This window comes from Schistocerca nitens, chromosome 5 (assembly GCF_023898315.1).
Source record: "Schistocerca nitens isolate TAMUIC-IGC-003100 chromosome 5, iqSchNite1.1, whole genome shotgun sequence".
NCBI classification, from domain to species: domain Eukaryota; kingdom Metazoa; phylum Arthropoda; class Insecta; order Orthoptera; family Acrididae; genus Schistocerca; species Schistocerca nitens.
Genome location: NC_064618.1, coordinates 651,271,791 through 651,288,975, shown reverse-complemented (window position 1 = coordinate 651,288,975; position 17,185 = coordinate 651,271,791).

Sequence of the window (17,185 nt, the reverse complement as noted above, 5' to 3'; positions counted from 1 at the left end):
GGCAAACTGGCTGACACTGACGGCGGCGGTGCACAAATGCTGCGCAGCTAGCGCCATTCGACGGCCAACACCGCGGGTCCTGGTGTGTCCGCTGTGCCGTGCGTGTGATCATTGCTTGTACAGCCCTCTCGCAGTGTCCGGAGCAAGTATGGTGGGTCTGACACACCGGTGTCAATGTGTTCTTTTTTCCATTTCCAGGAGTGTATAATGGATAGGGCAAAGTAAATCGGTTAACCATCGATGATTCCAGTTAATGTGTGTAGGACTCAGAAATTCTAACAACTGGGTGCTATGAAAGTCAGTCATAGTGCCATGTAGTCGATGCTGAGAAATCGCATGAACTGTATTAACCGACATAGGATGGTAAAAAAATTCATGCATCAGGATGAAGCTTGTACATTGGTTGAGGTCATTACCACGGCATTGGCCCCAATCAGCTCGGACGCACTTCCAAATACGCCTCAACGTTTCCTACAGCCGCCACTGCGACACTAGGGCGCAGCCACAAACGATTACGCCGATGCCAATGACACGTAAGCATGCCCTATCCGGAGCTCAAGCGGCAGGTGTACTGAAGGTCGAACACTGATGCACTGAAACTATTTTGTGTGTTTGCCAGCTGAATAACGTTTACAGAGTTACATAGTGGCCAGGGCTCACCCTCTTCTGAATAGACACTCTGTTGAAGAATGGCAGCTTTATAAATATTTTGTATCAGAATATATTTCTGCGTCGAAATCTAGTGTCAGTAGCTGACGGTACTACATCAGCAACAAAGTTATATATTATTTTGACTATTTGTTATTAGATGAAGAAAAAATTAACATCTGAATACTCTCCGTTCATGAACGGCATCTCGCTCCTGTATCCACTAAAGAACCACACAGTGTGAAAGGGAAGTCAAAACAATTACTACCCGAAAAATAATGAAGATGAGGATTGATATTTTACCATCAAACATTAAATGTAATTTTTTGTGCGTTCGTGAGTGAAGGAAAAAAATTAGAAATATTGTAGAGTTTAAACTCAAGTTATTTACTGTATGAAAATGTAAAAAAATGTTTTTACTTTATTTTATATCCAGTTCTCTCAGTAATATATTGTTTTGTCTTTCATACAAGTAACTATTGCAGAGACAGAGACACAGAGAGAGAGAGACAGAGAGAGAGAGAGAGAGAGAGAGAGACAGAGAGATGGAATGTGACATAACAATGGGAAGGATGAAATGCGTTGCCTCTTAACGGCTGATGTGAGGATCTCTTTCACTCACTGTATCTCCAGCCCTGTCCATCTCCCCTGGCATTCCAGTGCACTCAACTGCATAATGTATATGACATGTACATGGAACGCAAGGGGAGATAAACCGGGATATATATATATATATATATATATATATATATATATATATATATATATATATGTGTGTGTGTGTGTGTGTGTGTGTGTGTGTGTGTGTGTGTGTGTGAATGCATATGTTTATGTGTAAGTTTTTCACATACATTGGAAGTCAATATACTGCAATTTACGCTGTTTGTGTGAAGTTTACGATAAATAACTTCGAGCATGACTCAAAAAATTCCAAACTTTTCAGATAGTTTTGAGCACAGTTGCGACAACTGCTGTTTGGCTGCTTTGTGGTTGGCAGTTTCATTTTAATGGCTGCTAAAATCCTAGCCTGTGAATGGCTGTTTCGTTTCAATGGTGGATAAAACACTTGCCTGTGATTGGAGGAGAGACGGGGGAAACTCAGGGGGAGGGGGCTTGACGACATCATTAAAGTGTGTGGCATGTTCATTACGATGAAGATGATAACGATGTTATTAAGAAGAGAGGGCTTACAAAGTTATGGGCAGTAGAGCTATGGACGTTACTGTCCACTTGCACTTGTCAACGTGGAATGGCTGTTTCGTATCAATGGTGGATAAAACACTTGCCTCTGATTGGTGGAGAGAGGACGAAAACTAAGGGGAGGGGGCTTGACGACATCATTAAAGTGTGTGGCATGTTCACTACCACCAATCTGAGGCAAGTGTTTTATCCACCATTGATACGAAACAGCTATTATACGTTGACAAGTTCAAGTGGAAATAAGGTCCATATCTCTACTGCCCATGACTTTGTAAGCCCTCCCTTCTTAATAACATCGTTATCATCTTCATCATAATGAACATGCCACACACTTTAATGATGTCGTCAAGCCCCCTCCCCTTAGTTTCCGTCCTCTCTCCACCAATCAGAGGCAAGTGTTTTATCCACCATTGATACGAAACAGCCATTCCACGTTGACAAGTTCAAGTGGACAATACGGTCCATATCTCTACTGCCCATGACTTTGTAAGCCCTCCCTTCTTAATAACATCGTTATCATCTTCATCATAATGAACATGCCACACACTTTAATGATGTCGTCAAGCCCCCTCCCCTTAGTTTCCGTCCTCTCTCCACCAATCAGAGGCAAGTGTTTTATCCACCATTGATACGAAACAGCCATTCCACGTTCCACCATTGATACGAAACAGCCATTCCACGTTGACAAGTTCAAGTGGACAATACGGTCCATATCTCTACTGCCCATGACTTTGTAAGCCCTCCCTTCTTAATAACATCGTTATCATCTTCATCATAATGAACATGCCACACACTGTAATGATGTCGTGAAGCCCCCTCCCCTTAGTTTCCGTCCTCTCTCCACCTATCAGAGGCAAGTGTTTTATCCACCATTGATACGAAACAGCCATTCCACGTTGAGAAGTGCTAGTGGACAATAATGTCCATAGCTCTACTGGCCTTGACTTTGTTAGCCCCCCCTTCTTAGTAACATCGTTATCATCTTCATCATAATGAACATGCCACACACTTTAATGATGTCGTCAAACCCCCTCCCCTTGGTTTCCGTCCTCTCTCCACCAATAAGAGGCAAGTCTTTTATCCACCATTGATAGGAAACAGCCATTCCTCATTGAGAAGTGCAAGTGACAATAAGGTCCATAGCTCTACTGCCCATGACTTTGTAAGCCCTCCCTTCTTAATAACTAGGGGGAGGGGGCTTGACGACATCATTAAAGTGTGTGGCATATTCATTATGATGAAGATGATAACGATTTTATTAAGAAGGGAGGGCTTACAAAGTCATGGGCAGTAGAGATATGGACCTTATTGTCCACTTGAACTTGTCAACGTGGAATGGCTGTTTCGTATCAATGGTGGATAAAACACTTGCCTCTGATTGGTGGAGAGAGGACGGAAACTAAGGGGAGGGGGCTTGACAACATCATTAAAGTGTGTGGCATGTTCATTATGATTAAGATGATAACGATGTTATTAAGATGGGAGGGCTTACAAAGTCATGGGCAGTAGAGATATGGACCTTATTGTCCACTTGAACTTGTCAACGTGGAATGGCTGTTTCGTATCAATGGTGGATAAAACACTTGCCTCTGATTGGTGGAGAGAGGACGGAAACGAAGGGGAGGGGGCTTGACGACATCATTAAAGTGTGTGGCATGTTCATTATGATGAAGGTGATAACGATGTTATTAAGAAGGGTGGGCTTACAAAGCCATGGGCAGTAGAGATATGGACCTTATTGTCCACTTGAACTTGTCAACGTGGAATGGCTGTTTCGTATCAATGGTGGATAAAACACTTGCCTCTGATTGGTGGAGAGAGGACGGAAACTAAGGGGAGGGGGCTTGACGACATCATTAAAGTGTGTGGCATGTTCATTATGATGAAGATTATAACGATGTTATTAAGAAGTGAGGGCTTACAAAGTCATGGGCAGTAGAGATATGGACCTTATTGTCCACTTGAACTTGTCAACGTGGAATGGCTGTTTCGTATCAATGGTGGATAAAACACTTGCCTCTGATTGGTGGAGAGAGGACGGAAACTAAGTGAGGGGGCTTGACGACATCATTAAAGTGTGTGGCATGTTCATTGTGATGAAGATGATAACAATGTTATTAAGAAGGGAGGGTTTACAAAGTCATGGGCAGTAGAGCTATGGACCTTATTGTCCTCTTGAACTTGTCAACGTGGAATGGCTGTTTCGTATCAATGGTGGTTAAAACACTTGCCTCTTATTGGAGGAGAGACGAGGGAAACTCAGGGGAGGGGGCTTGACGACATCATTAAAGTGTGTGGCATGTTCATTGTGATGAAGATGATAACGATGTCATTAAGAAGAGAGGGCTTACAAAGTCATGGGCAGTAGAGCTATGGACCTTATTGTCAACTTGAACTTGTCAACGTGGAATGGCTGTTTCGTATCAATGGTGGATAAAACACTTGCCTCTGATTGGTGGAGAGAGGACGGAAACTAAGGGGAGGGGGCTTGACGACATCATTAAAGTGTGTGGCATGTTCATTATGATGAAGATTATAACGATGTTATTAAGAAGTGAGGGCTTACAAAGTCATGGGCAGTAGAGATATGGACCTTATTGTCCACTTGAACTTGTCAACGTGGAATGGCTGTTTCGTATCAATGGTGGATAAAACACTTGCCTCTGATTGGTGGAGAGAGGACGGAAACTAAGTGAGGGGGCTTGACGACATCATTAAAGTGTGTGGCATGTTCATTGTGATGAAGATGAGAACAATGTTATTAAGAAGGGAGGGTTTACAAAGTCATGGGCAGTAGAGCTATGGACCTTATTGTCCACTTGAACTTGTCAACGTGGAATGGCTGTTTCGTATCAGTGGTGGTTAAAACACTTGCCTCTTATTGGAGGAGAGACGAGGGAAACTCAGGGGAGGGGGCTTGACGACATCATTAAAGTGTGTGGCATGTTCATTGTGATGAAGATGATAACGATGTCATTAAGAAGAGAGGGCTTACAAAGTCATGGGCAGTAGAGCTATGGACCTTATCGTCCACTTGCACTTGTCAACGTCATTGAAGTTCGAAGTGTACCAGAGAGCTCCTAGATATGTTACTCGTAACATTTGACGGATTTTCTGGGAGAAACATGATCTTATCTTTTATTGTTTGTTTGAAGCGTGATGCACTAATTACAGGATATGTTTCAGCAAACTGTTTCTTAGAATTTAAATAACTTAAAACTTGAGATGCGTTTGATGTAATGTGGAACGGAATTGTCAGTTTTATACCTCGGCTGTAGAGTAGAGGGAAAATTTGATTAATTACAGAAATGAATATATATATTTTGGATTACAAATGGGATTCTTGCTCACAATATGATTCACGACTGGAGAGACGTATGCAAATCTATCTGTTTTTTAAAGGTGTTTGTAAGGTGTGTTGCTCTTTTGTGAACGTAAACTGTGAACGGTCAAAAAGAGAAACGAAACTGTTGAAAAGTTGTGTCACAATAGAATAATGTAGTTTACATGGGTAGATCGGAAAATTAATCGGGGTATACTGAACCAGAACGAGGGGAAACGGCCTTGTCGTTCACTTTTAATGGGGAGAACAAGTCGAATCTTTAAGGCTTGCAGATGAGTTCATGTCGACAGAAGTGACGACTATATAAAATGTAGAATGAAAACTGTTTTTCTTCCTTGACATAAATACATTTATATGTAATATAAATCTGTTAATTGGGAACCCTTTTTGAAAGGTATTTTTAAGGTGTGTCATACTGTTGTGTAAGTAAAACGTGGACAGACAAAAGGGGGACGGAAACTGTTGAAAAGAGGAATCACAGTAGAATAATGGATGTGATATTAGTAGATCGAAAAATCAATCATAGTATAGTAGTCACAATGAGGAGGAGAGCGCTTTGCGGTTCACTTTGACTGGAAGAACATGTAAAATCGTTTAAATTTGCCGATGAGACTGTAGTTCTGTGAGAGAGATCAAAGGAATTGGAAGACCATCTCAGTGGATTGGATATTAACTTCAAAAGACATTTCGCCGGCCGTTGTGGTTCAAATGGTTCAAATGGCTCTAAGCACTATGGGACTCAACTGCTGTGGTTATCAGTCCCCTAGAACTTAGAACTACTTAAACCTCACTAACGTAAGGACATCACACACATCCATGACCGAGGCAGGATTGGAACCTGCGACCGTAGCAGTCGCACGGTACCGGACTGCGCGCCTAGAACCGCGAGACCACCGGGCCGTTGTGGAAGAGCGGTTCTGGCGCTTCAGTCTGGAACCGCGCGACCACTCCGGTCGCAAGTTCGAATCCTGCCTCGGGCGTGGATGTGTGTGATGTCCTTACGTTAGTTAGGTTTAAGTAGTTCTAAGTTCTAGGGGACTGATGACCCCAGATGTTATGTCCCATAGTGCTCAGAGCCATTTGAACCATTTGGGATCCCGCTCTCTCTCTCTCTCTCTCTCTCTCTCTCTCTCTCTCTCTCTCTCTCTCCCGGTTGGTTTTTAATATTCATTATCGAAAACATCTGACGATGGTCATCTTAGGTTGTACGCTGTTGTTACTTAAGATTTTGTATACTGTCTTTCTGAGTATGCCGTATTACATTTGTTGATTGGCGTTTGAATGTCATTTCACAGCGCTCCATCAGCGCATTAGGACGTTGAAAATGACGGTGTGTTCACCTGTCGGAATATCGGCGGTTGTCGAAGACGTCACCCGGCTGTATCCCCGTAGGTGTGCTGACCAAAGAATGTACTGGAATTAGATCTACTGAACAGTAATGATAGTTGTACAGGAATGTGCAGTGTATAAAGGCGAAATAAGTAAAATTTTGAATAGTTTACTTTCGATCGCTGTCCTTTATTAACATGTTTTATAGTAGCGAAATATCTATTAATAGAATTATACAGCTACGTAAAGGAAGGTCCCTGTGATAAAAACGTCATTGGCGCTCACCAGTCAAGCGGTGGTAAAGTCGTTCCACCCGTTTGGAGGCGGTAAGGAGGTTTCGCCGTCAGTGGGGAGAGCGGAGGAATTATGTGGGGATTTCAATAGCAGGTGAACGGAACCTCCCGGGGCGCAGCGTCCGAATTGAATTTGTGTCTTGCCGCCCGAAGCGGGGGCGGAGTTGGGGGTGCGGCAGATTGTGGCACGTCGTGTGGCCGCTACGTGACCGGCCTGCCGGCGGCCGTCGCACGTCGCACGTCGCACGTCGCACTCCGCGCCTCTCTGGACATCCATCTTCAGCGCCGGCTCCAGCACTCTTTTGTTAAACCCAGAGCACAGTTTGTCGTTCCGTGGAGTGTTATCCAGTTCAGCTCAGCTGCCACTTGCGGTCGTAATTCGGAGGTCATGGTCTGTGTCACACTAGGGACCTTTCGAAAACAACAAGCGAAATTTGGCAATAGTGCCAGACGAGGACAACACTCCCTGGAAACTTGCTGTGTGCTACGAAGGTATAAAGAAATATTAATATCTCAACATATTTTTAAAATTTTTTGTGAAAGTATATGATAGTAACAAGAAATATGTTTTAATTGTTACAAGTTCTCTCAAATACGAATAAGACGTCTTGCCTAGACTCGCCTCATTGAGTAGTAAGCCACCGACTTTCTTGCAGTAAAATAGCATTTACTTTTACGCATTTAAAGCTCTAAAATTTCACAATTAATATAGTTTTGTTATTGTAATTCACAGCAATATTTATTTTCTTGATGGCCGCCTTGACTATTTTCATATACTCATAAATTCCACTTTCACTGTTTCAACAGTATACATGTCAGGTTTTTTTTTTAAGTTTTGACGTGCTGAGGCACAATGGAAATACGGGGTTATTTCATTGTAGATAGTGGTCAGAAACAGCCTGAAAAGCTTGCAAAGATGTTGTGCTGGGAAATAATAATTAAGAAAGAAATTCGATATGTTGTGCCGTCTCCTAGTTCTGTAGCATTGAAGCTATCTTATCACGTTTTGCGTGCGCAAATTCAAGCACTTGAACGCCTTAGAACACGGTGAAGCACTGACATAACTGGGTCTGTTAGTTACCATTTGTTGAAATGCCCACTACCATCTAAAATGTGCCTTTCTCGGATATGATAAATTTGAGCTAGGTGAGCAAAACCTACGTTTGTTCTGTCTTAGGAAACCTCTGGATGGCTGCTTGGATTTAAGCTCACGACGACCTGATTGGGTAACCTCAGTGCAAGACTGGGAAAAGGCGCAACGTATCGATTTTCTTTCTTAACAACTGTTTCTCAGCACAACCTCCTCTGGAGCACCCTTACAAACACTTCAGGCTGTATCTGAGCACCCGGAATAATTGACATATTCATCGCACTGAGTAACTGCTATTATCTTCGCACGCTCTGTTTTGCAGTTTTGTAGCATTCCACGTGGCTGAAATTTCAATAGTGGATTTTATGAGAGAATAGTTTTACAGTCAAAGCCGGCCGTTATGTCTTTGAACAACGTGCTCAGTTAACTTTAGACAGTGAACCAGTCTCGATAGCGACACGGGGTTCCAGAAATTGTAAGGTTCTCCTTTTCTTCATACTACTAGTCTGCGTTTTATATCCACTCTACTTCGGCCAACATTAGTTAATCTTCTTCCCAAATAGCTAAAATCTTCCACTAAATTTAGTGTCTCATTCAGAAATAAAATCTCCTCGTCATCCTTTTAGCAGCGCCTACATTTCATAATCTTTATTTTACTTCCGTAAAAGTTCGTCTTGTAATTGCTTTTCAAGACACTTCTTATTCCGCTCCACTGCTCTCCAGTGTCTGGCAGAATTACGACCTCATCAGATGGACTTTGATTGTCTTCAGAAATATCTCCTTGGGTCCATTCGCTAGTTGTTATTGTACAGATTGAATAACATCTACACATAAATGTACTGAAACAGGTCTATTGGAAGTCTATTACTTGAATTTATGGAATTTGTACATACTCTGGATGTCGTAAACGCAGAGAGAAAATTTTGAATCGCTTATTATTTGAGAACGGTCTTTGGTCAGAGTAGCTGTGTCGCTGGAAGATGAGTTTTCAGTGAGAAACGCGGGAGTTATATCGTTTGGGTAGTAGTCAGAAAGACGCCGAAGAGAGGACGCATGGAAATGGAGACGTAAAGTTTAGTTACCTGTGTTTAAATAACATGATTTGTGTCTGAATATTGTGAAACAGAGGATACAGATTTTATTAGTGTTTTAGAATGAAATGAGATGTAAAGGTATTGAAAAAGGATATGAAGAGGAATGAAGGTAACATTTTTTATTTTGAGGCACTGCAGTTGCACGTAGTTAGGATTCATTGTTGAGTGAGAAATCCGTATCAGGAAACTTCATTAAAGATTGTGTAATGTTCGCTGTGAGGTATTTTTTAGGTTTATCAATCATTTGTCTGACTTTTGTGACAGTGATATCAATGTTGTCCTTTGTCAATGTTAATGAGTGTTGTAACAATAATTTAATATAGTTAATAATATATCAAACTGTTTAAAAACAGTTGATTGCAGGAATGTTTTACCTATATCCTCGATCCAAGTTGTTTTTATTGAAAGGCGTGTCTCATTCAAAGATGTTTATAAAATAGTTTAGTTTTTGTGTGGGGAACTGCACTAAGTTCTCAGCAACTGTAGTCAGAAGTTTGCAGGTGGCGCACAGAGAGGAGCAAGTGCCGAATTTACAACCAATAACATTATGGGTAAGATATTTTCATTTCAGTATCAGTTTACTACGAAAATTATTAACGCACAGGGACCATTTCACGAACAACATTATTAGGCGGATCAACACGCACAGAGACCACTTTGTTTGATTAAACAGATTAACACCTAAGTTCAGGATTTAATCAGATTCCACATTCTTTTAGAAATATAATAAAACGGGTCAAAATCCTTTTTGTTCTCTCGCAAGCATATATATTTGCACAAAGTTACCCGAAGCTAATCAGCAGCAAAGTTACAACAAACCAACCAAACCAGTACAAGTTCAGTATCAAACGAAAATAATCTGTAAAGGGAACTTTGACTTGGCGACAGCTGGATACGGTTCGCGTGTCGGGGAATCATATGTGAATTTTGTAGTCAATATGTGCACTGCTCTCTCTAACATTTTGTTCGGAATTGTTTTTTCGCTGCGATTATAAATTAATCATTTGTGCTCCCTTTCCCATACAGGTCAATATACATAATTTTTGACGGTTTATGTTATTGTGAATATTGTTCTTTATTTTGGTGCCGGGTAAGACAGCAAACAGTAGTTCTCTCGCCAGTGCTCATCAACCGACAGCTATGTCCAATTCAACAGAAAACAATACAACTATTTTTGACGAATTATGAATTATTGTATCCTATTTTACAAAATCAAACTCAACAAAGCAAGATGTAGATTCTTCCCTCACAGACAGTCACGTTCGAACAAATATGAAAAAGTTACCGAATTCTGATAGCAATGTTGTTTGCAAGCCTAAATGTTTCTTACATCAAAGAAGTAGGAATCAACAACAACACAGAAATTGCAAAGTCAGATCACAGCAGAAGTAGGCAATGAGAATACCGATTAACAGTCCACTCATCGCACAATGATTAAGAGCAATAATTTACAGACAAACGATCTTGTTGCTATGCCTCAGATTTTACTCTCAGGCAGCACGAAAATTCTTGAGACTCAACAACAATTCTGTCACGCGATATTGACCAAAAATTACGAAGAAACAGTGCAACACTTGAGAATCTGCTAATAAACCACACTAACACGAAATTAAATAAAATTTCTGACCATTTAGAAGCGCTTTCAGAAAATCAGACACAGTTGCAGACTTTATGTTCGCAACGAGCTGTTGAAGTAGATAAGGTGTGTCACACTAAGAAATTCGAAGTTGGATAAATAGTTTTAGTTCCAGTATTTTCTTGTAAAGCAAAGAACAAGTGTCCAACCGTTGATTGAATAATTATTTTACTTTCTTTTCCCTAATGCTGATAACATCGCGCCGATATATAACAGTCATGTTGTGAGAACACGTGTTTCATTTTCTTTTGACATCAACAGTTTGTATATAGTTTGTAGTTAAGCCTTTTCTACAACTTTTCTGTCAGTCACATGTATGTGTACACACGTGTATGTGTACACACACGTTTTTAGCCTCATACAGTACTATGTCATTTCGTATGTTTATTTTCACTGTGTCATGACTTCCATGTAATAGTTACAGTGATTGTTACAGAGCATACATCACGTCATGTTCTAAGATAACTGACCCAGATCTTTTCCATCCATCATTTTTCAAGCAAAGGTTACGTAAAAGAAGATAGCAATGATTATTTTCTCAGAGACAAAGGCATCACAGAAAATAAAAGAAACATAAGAGACAATAACATGGAATTTCGCGCGTCATGATGCATTTTCTCTTAAAGAGTACCGGAAAGAAGTATGCAACAGTGGACTCCAGACAGGAATTATAAAACAGGTAGCGTATATTTATGTGCACAGGTATAACATGTGCTGTCCATAGTCGGAAGAGGTATTTAATTTCAGCGTCTTGCACTGGGATAGTCTATCACAGAGCTGTAACCTGTGTTTCTATAGGTTTTCCGAAGACTAGCAGTTATTATAGATGAAGTATGTGAAGCAATTGTTTATAGTTTTTTATAATGATAATATGATAAGATAATAAGAAGTGAGGAGAGAAATTTTTTTATTATTACTATTATACAGACGTTTGTGGTTTATGATATGAAGTATGGCAAACTGATGTTAGGGATAGTTGAAGATTACGTGATGATTTTACTTTTTGCATGCTTTGTTGATTGATTTTTGGTATGTTTCTCTGATGAGTAGTATTTCTAATGGGTTGCGATAAGGTAATGCAAATCCATAATACGTTTATATGAATTTACAGGAAGATAAAGACTTTGTTTCAACAATTTGCATTTTTTTTTCTTTGTGAACAGCAACGCGAAGGACTGAAGAACCGTATTGGCCTGTATTTGCTTTGATGAATTTGTGACTTTGCTTGCGCTAGTGAAGTTTTACCTATTCGCATCATAATATAATTTCTCATACTTTTTCAGCTGTAGTTAAGAGGCTTCTTCGGAAAGATATAATTTCTTAATTATTTTCATTCTGAATGCTTACTTTACTTGTTCCTAGATGTTAAGTACTTTTCTTGAAACGATATAAATTTTGCTTTTGGAGTATTTTTAAGTAATTGGCACGTGCATAGTTTAAAGATTTATGGTCATATTTTCATTTGTTATATCTTTTGTGACTGCCAGACGACTGAAAAATGTAGTTTTTTTTTTCTACAACAGCCAAATACTGTGCACATTCCTTTCTTTTAATTCCCTTTGCCCTGTATTTTCATGAGCATTTACTAAAGTATACAGAAATAATACATTCTGCAGAAATTAGCATTGTAATCTCGCACAACAACGTGAGTAGCCTACTCATAGTCATTTGAAAAGTAAGAAGATTGGTAACATTGTTTGCCTATTGATATTTTCGCAATGCATTGCACTTGTGATGATTACAATATTTTAATGTTTCTTTCCTCTCACACTATAGAACTGATTTCGATTATGATGATTCTCATTGAGATGTCAACACTGGCACATATGTATACATTGTAATTTCGATGTAGGTATTTACCCAAATGTTTATCGCTATCATATATGTTTCAACTGTTCTTTTTGCTCCACCTTCTCGGAATAGAGAAGCATACTAGAGTTCGTGTTAGGTTCCTGTCAGAACCTCTGTCAAGTAAGAATTATTTTCGTTTTCTGTTTACGCCACTACAGATGACTGTTGCTTCCACAAATTTATGATTAATTTTGTGTTGCATTCAAAGAAAATAAATGTAACTGCAAATTTTTAGGACGGCATGTATCTGTTAAACAGTTCCACTTACCAGAATTGTTTCCCATCATCATTTTTGGAGAGGAGCTTCGATCAGTTAACTAAATGAACAAATTATGTGAGAGTTTATCCATTCAACAAAGAATTTACATCAGGTCCATTGTCAGACTGCGTTACACAAATTGTGGAGATTTAATGTAAACCCACTTCGGCGTGATCTGCATAGCTTCGTGATTCTTCCGCCTACTCTGCATATTAGCTAAGGTCCCACGATAGCAGACAAACGACTATTTTCCATCTTTTGTAGAACACTATTGAACAGGTTTACAAACCGACATTTTCTACAGACTGCATAAGATTATGACGCCACTGACGTACATCTCGCGCAAAGGCAGCGAAGACAAAGCTTACCTGGAAGTATACAGACGATCGTCTTCCCTCTCTCCATTTGCGAATGGAACAGGAAAGGGAATGATTAGCTGCAGGATAATGTTGCCGCCATCATGGGTGGTATGGTAGCTTGTGGGATATAGAAGTGTTTCATGTTATTATTTCCCATTTTTATCAAATTTTTGCTCTCGTAATTGATAATGTAATGGTGTGAAATAAGAAAATGATATCACATTTGCAAACCGATGTTTGTGATAAAGACATCTGCCAAATATTCAAAGAGTGCATTTCACAGAACGAAACTTCCAGAAGTTGTAAAGATGGTGAATGCAGAGCCATTGCATTCTTTCATTAGGAGCTTAAGATGAGCAGATGTAAGTTAGTTAGTTGTAATTATATTTGATCTACGAAGATAAATTCTATATAATGTGTTGGGTCCATCATCGATTCAGGCAAACATTTGACACCGTAATTTTTTATCTTGTGATTTGTACATGTTCCAGATGAAAGCTAGCGGGGTTGTCGGTCATAATTAGTATCCTTACGTTAACTGCTTTTCAGTTAAGTGGCCGAAACCCCCGCCCTCCACCTTGAGGTATTTATTCCGATCATTTCTGGGCCGTATGAACTATTTTGCAATTAAAACGTTGCAGTTCTGATCGCTTCCGAAGAATAAGGTCTGCCAGCCCACTCAGTGACCTCGTACCGTGCAGATCTGCAAATAAAGTACACGAGGGTGGATTTCTGTGAGGTGAGCCGTAGTATAAAATCATGGAACTTTCCTGTGACGCACCACAGTGTGCGCCTCAGTAAAATTATCCATCCTCAGTGTGGGTTGCTTCCCCGTCACGGCTGTCTTGCTACAGCTTTAAGAAACCATCAACTTTGGATTCTCATTGCATAACTGGAGAGAAACTCCTCAATATTTATGTAAATTTATATGTAGATTACAGCAAGAAAAAGGAATAAAAGTGAAATAGTGTTAATACTTTCATCCTTCTTTACCTCCTCGGCATTACTGCAGATGACGTGTCACTGAGCACATTTGTACTGTGCATGCAGTACACGTGAGGCGCCTAGTTGTTTCCACTGCCCTGTGTGGAATACGTAAGTTCTTGTACGCTTCACTAACCTGCTGTTTTCATGATGATTATATCCCCAGCGCAGAAAACAGCACGCAGGTCGTGGATTCTTTTGCTTGAGGCTGAAATTAACTTCGCAAGGAACTGCTGCTGCTACGAATAAACTATAACTCATTTGGGATGCCACTCACGTTTTTATTGATTTACACACGAGAAACTATTCTTGATCACAACGTATTGAACATATCTTTCCACAGTCATTATATCTGGCTAAAATAACAAGAAATAAATCCTGCCACAGACAACATGTCTGTCTACTGGAACCGTCAGAACTGGAGAATAAAATTACATGAATCAAATACCACTATTACAGACAACATGTCTGTACCTAGCGACGGTCGGAACTGTAGTAAACAAAATTGCATGAAACAAATACTGCAGTAACAGATAACATGTCTGTCTACTGGAACGGTCAGAACTGGAGAGCCGGACTGCCCGAGACACTTCGAGAGCCAACCCAGCAAGGCGTGACCCGAACGCCACCGAAGGGCATCGGCAGTAATATCGTCAGTCTTTTGTTTTAGTAATACTTCGATTTTAATAATTTTGAAATGACTGATTGATAGCTGGCTGTTGAGAGATGTTTATTTAAAAATGAAGTAATTTGGATGACAGGTTTAATTAATAATAGCAACTAAAGTTTAACGTTTTGGCGTCCTGCCGCCGAACACAGCAGCCACTCACAGAGCAGAAGCATCATGCAGGCGGTCTTTCTCACGGGAACGGTACCGAATGTAACTTCTGTCACCGGTACCTCATCTCACATTGCGTCGTCTCTAAGCTTCTTGTATCTCCACTGCCCTGGGAATAGCTTCCTGGAGCCTAATTTGATAGCTGAATAAGCCAGAAATATTACAAGATATAGATTAAGGAGCAGATGTAATGGTGCTCATACAATTTTCGAAACTATTCAAGTAAATCGTTTCAGTCAAGGAGAATTCTGTCTTGTATTTCACCATGGACACATGTCACTCGACAGTTTCACCAAAAAAAAAAAAAAAAAAAAAAAAAAAGCAGTGGTGTCACTACCTACACTGCGAATATGCGGTTTTGGTATTCGAAGGCAGAAACAAAAGGTTTGATTTCTTTTATGGTCACGTGCTGTTTCATATGCATCCCACCACACACACACACACACACACACACACACACGCGCGCGCGCGCAAACATGCACACGTGTGGGTCACGTGTTGCTTTCTTTTCAAAGCTCTCTGTCCCCATACAGAGCTGGAGAGCCATTGTTCTCACCGCTCACCTGCATGCAGCCTATCATCCGTGGACCGAACGCCCCTCGATTCGCAATGTTTCGCTGTGAGAGGCGCCAGCTGTGACAGCTCGGCCAAGCACTTCCTCCCCCGCAGTTTTCACACATGTGGCGCTGCGGGCTCCCATTAACGCCCCCTGCGGGAAGAGTACCTCCCCCCTTTCCTCCCCCTGGTTTTTTCATCACTTTCATTCGCCGTGGCGCTGGCGACGCGCGACCCTTTAGCAGGTTATTCCTGGCGCCACCGCAGACCAAATGAGGCAGCACGTTCGCCCACGCCAGGCCACGGCACGGGCCCTAATTGTCTCCGGCCAGGTTGCCTATCGAGTTATGTGTGACGCCAGCTGACAAATTGCCGCACACGCCGGTAAGCCACGCGCTCAGGCGCCTGCCGGCGGTCGATGCGTGCGTCGATATCGATGCGTGATGCTCTCACTGCCGGAACACTGTGCCTCACTGCCTCACTTAAAAGCTTCACGTCTAAACCGCACAGAAGCGTCACTCCAGTTTATTTTTGTCATACGAGGCATGTCAGAAATTAAGTGTACTAGATTTTATATTGTTTTTAGAAAAAGTGTACTAGAATAAAAATTATCGAATATTGTTGATGCACTTGTTGACTGTGTTTTCCACATAATCGCGTGTCATGTGGTGAGCTGTGGGAGAAGCTTCCTTATGTCTTCCTCGAAGAACTCTCCCGCCACGTCCTTCTGCAACTTCAGAACCTGGAAATTTAATTCGACTCATATGCGCCTTCAGGGAGGTGAAAATACTATAATCCGAAGCAGCCAAGTAAGGGGAATGTTAGGGTGGTTCAAAACAACCGAACCCAGTGAGTCCAAGAGTGCCTTGGTGGCTAAGGCTGTGTGAGGACGGGCGTTGTGGTGGAAGAAGCCTACTCCTCTAGCCAGCAGTCCCCTCCATCTGTTTCCAGTGCTATTTTTGAGCTTTTTCTGCTCCCACAATACGGGTATCCATTGATGGTCTCCTCATAAGGCAGAAATTCCACCAAAATGATGTTTCGGTTACAAAACACTAAGGCTACGGTTTTTTCTCGAAACTGTGGTTTTGAATCTTTTGGCGGATAGGGAATTGGTATAACATCCCTTAGACGACTATGTTATTGTCTCAGGCGTTTACTGAGCCACCCTTGTTTCATCTCCAATCACAAAAGAACTAAAAAAATCCGCTCCTCCCAATACAAGTTTATTAAGAAACTCACGGGCGCTACTGACCCGGTTTTTTTGTGTGCTGCTCTTCAGTTGTTTTGGGACCCATCTTGCGCCCAGTTTCCGGTATCTCAGCGTTTCTGTGGGCATTTCGTGTAAGAGAGTTCTAAGGAGTTGAGGAAATATCGCAGAAATTTCATCCGGTGTCAGTCGGTGGGTTCACGAACATATGCCTCGATTTTTTTTCACGTACCGATCAGTAAAATTGGAAGGTCATCCTCCTCTCTGTTCTCCACGGACATTTGCCCTGCGTCCACTAGACTCCCTACAATACTTAACCACACTAATTCTATCCGCAACACCTTCGGCGTAAACCGTTTTCATTCAAGGAACATTTTCTGTACGTGTTATTCCTTCCGCGAGTTGTAAGGGGACCACAGCATGTGGCACGCACCTGATGGGATTTCTTACCGACATTTTTTACGCAACTGGACACTAGAATATGAGCCACACTACACTT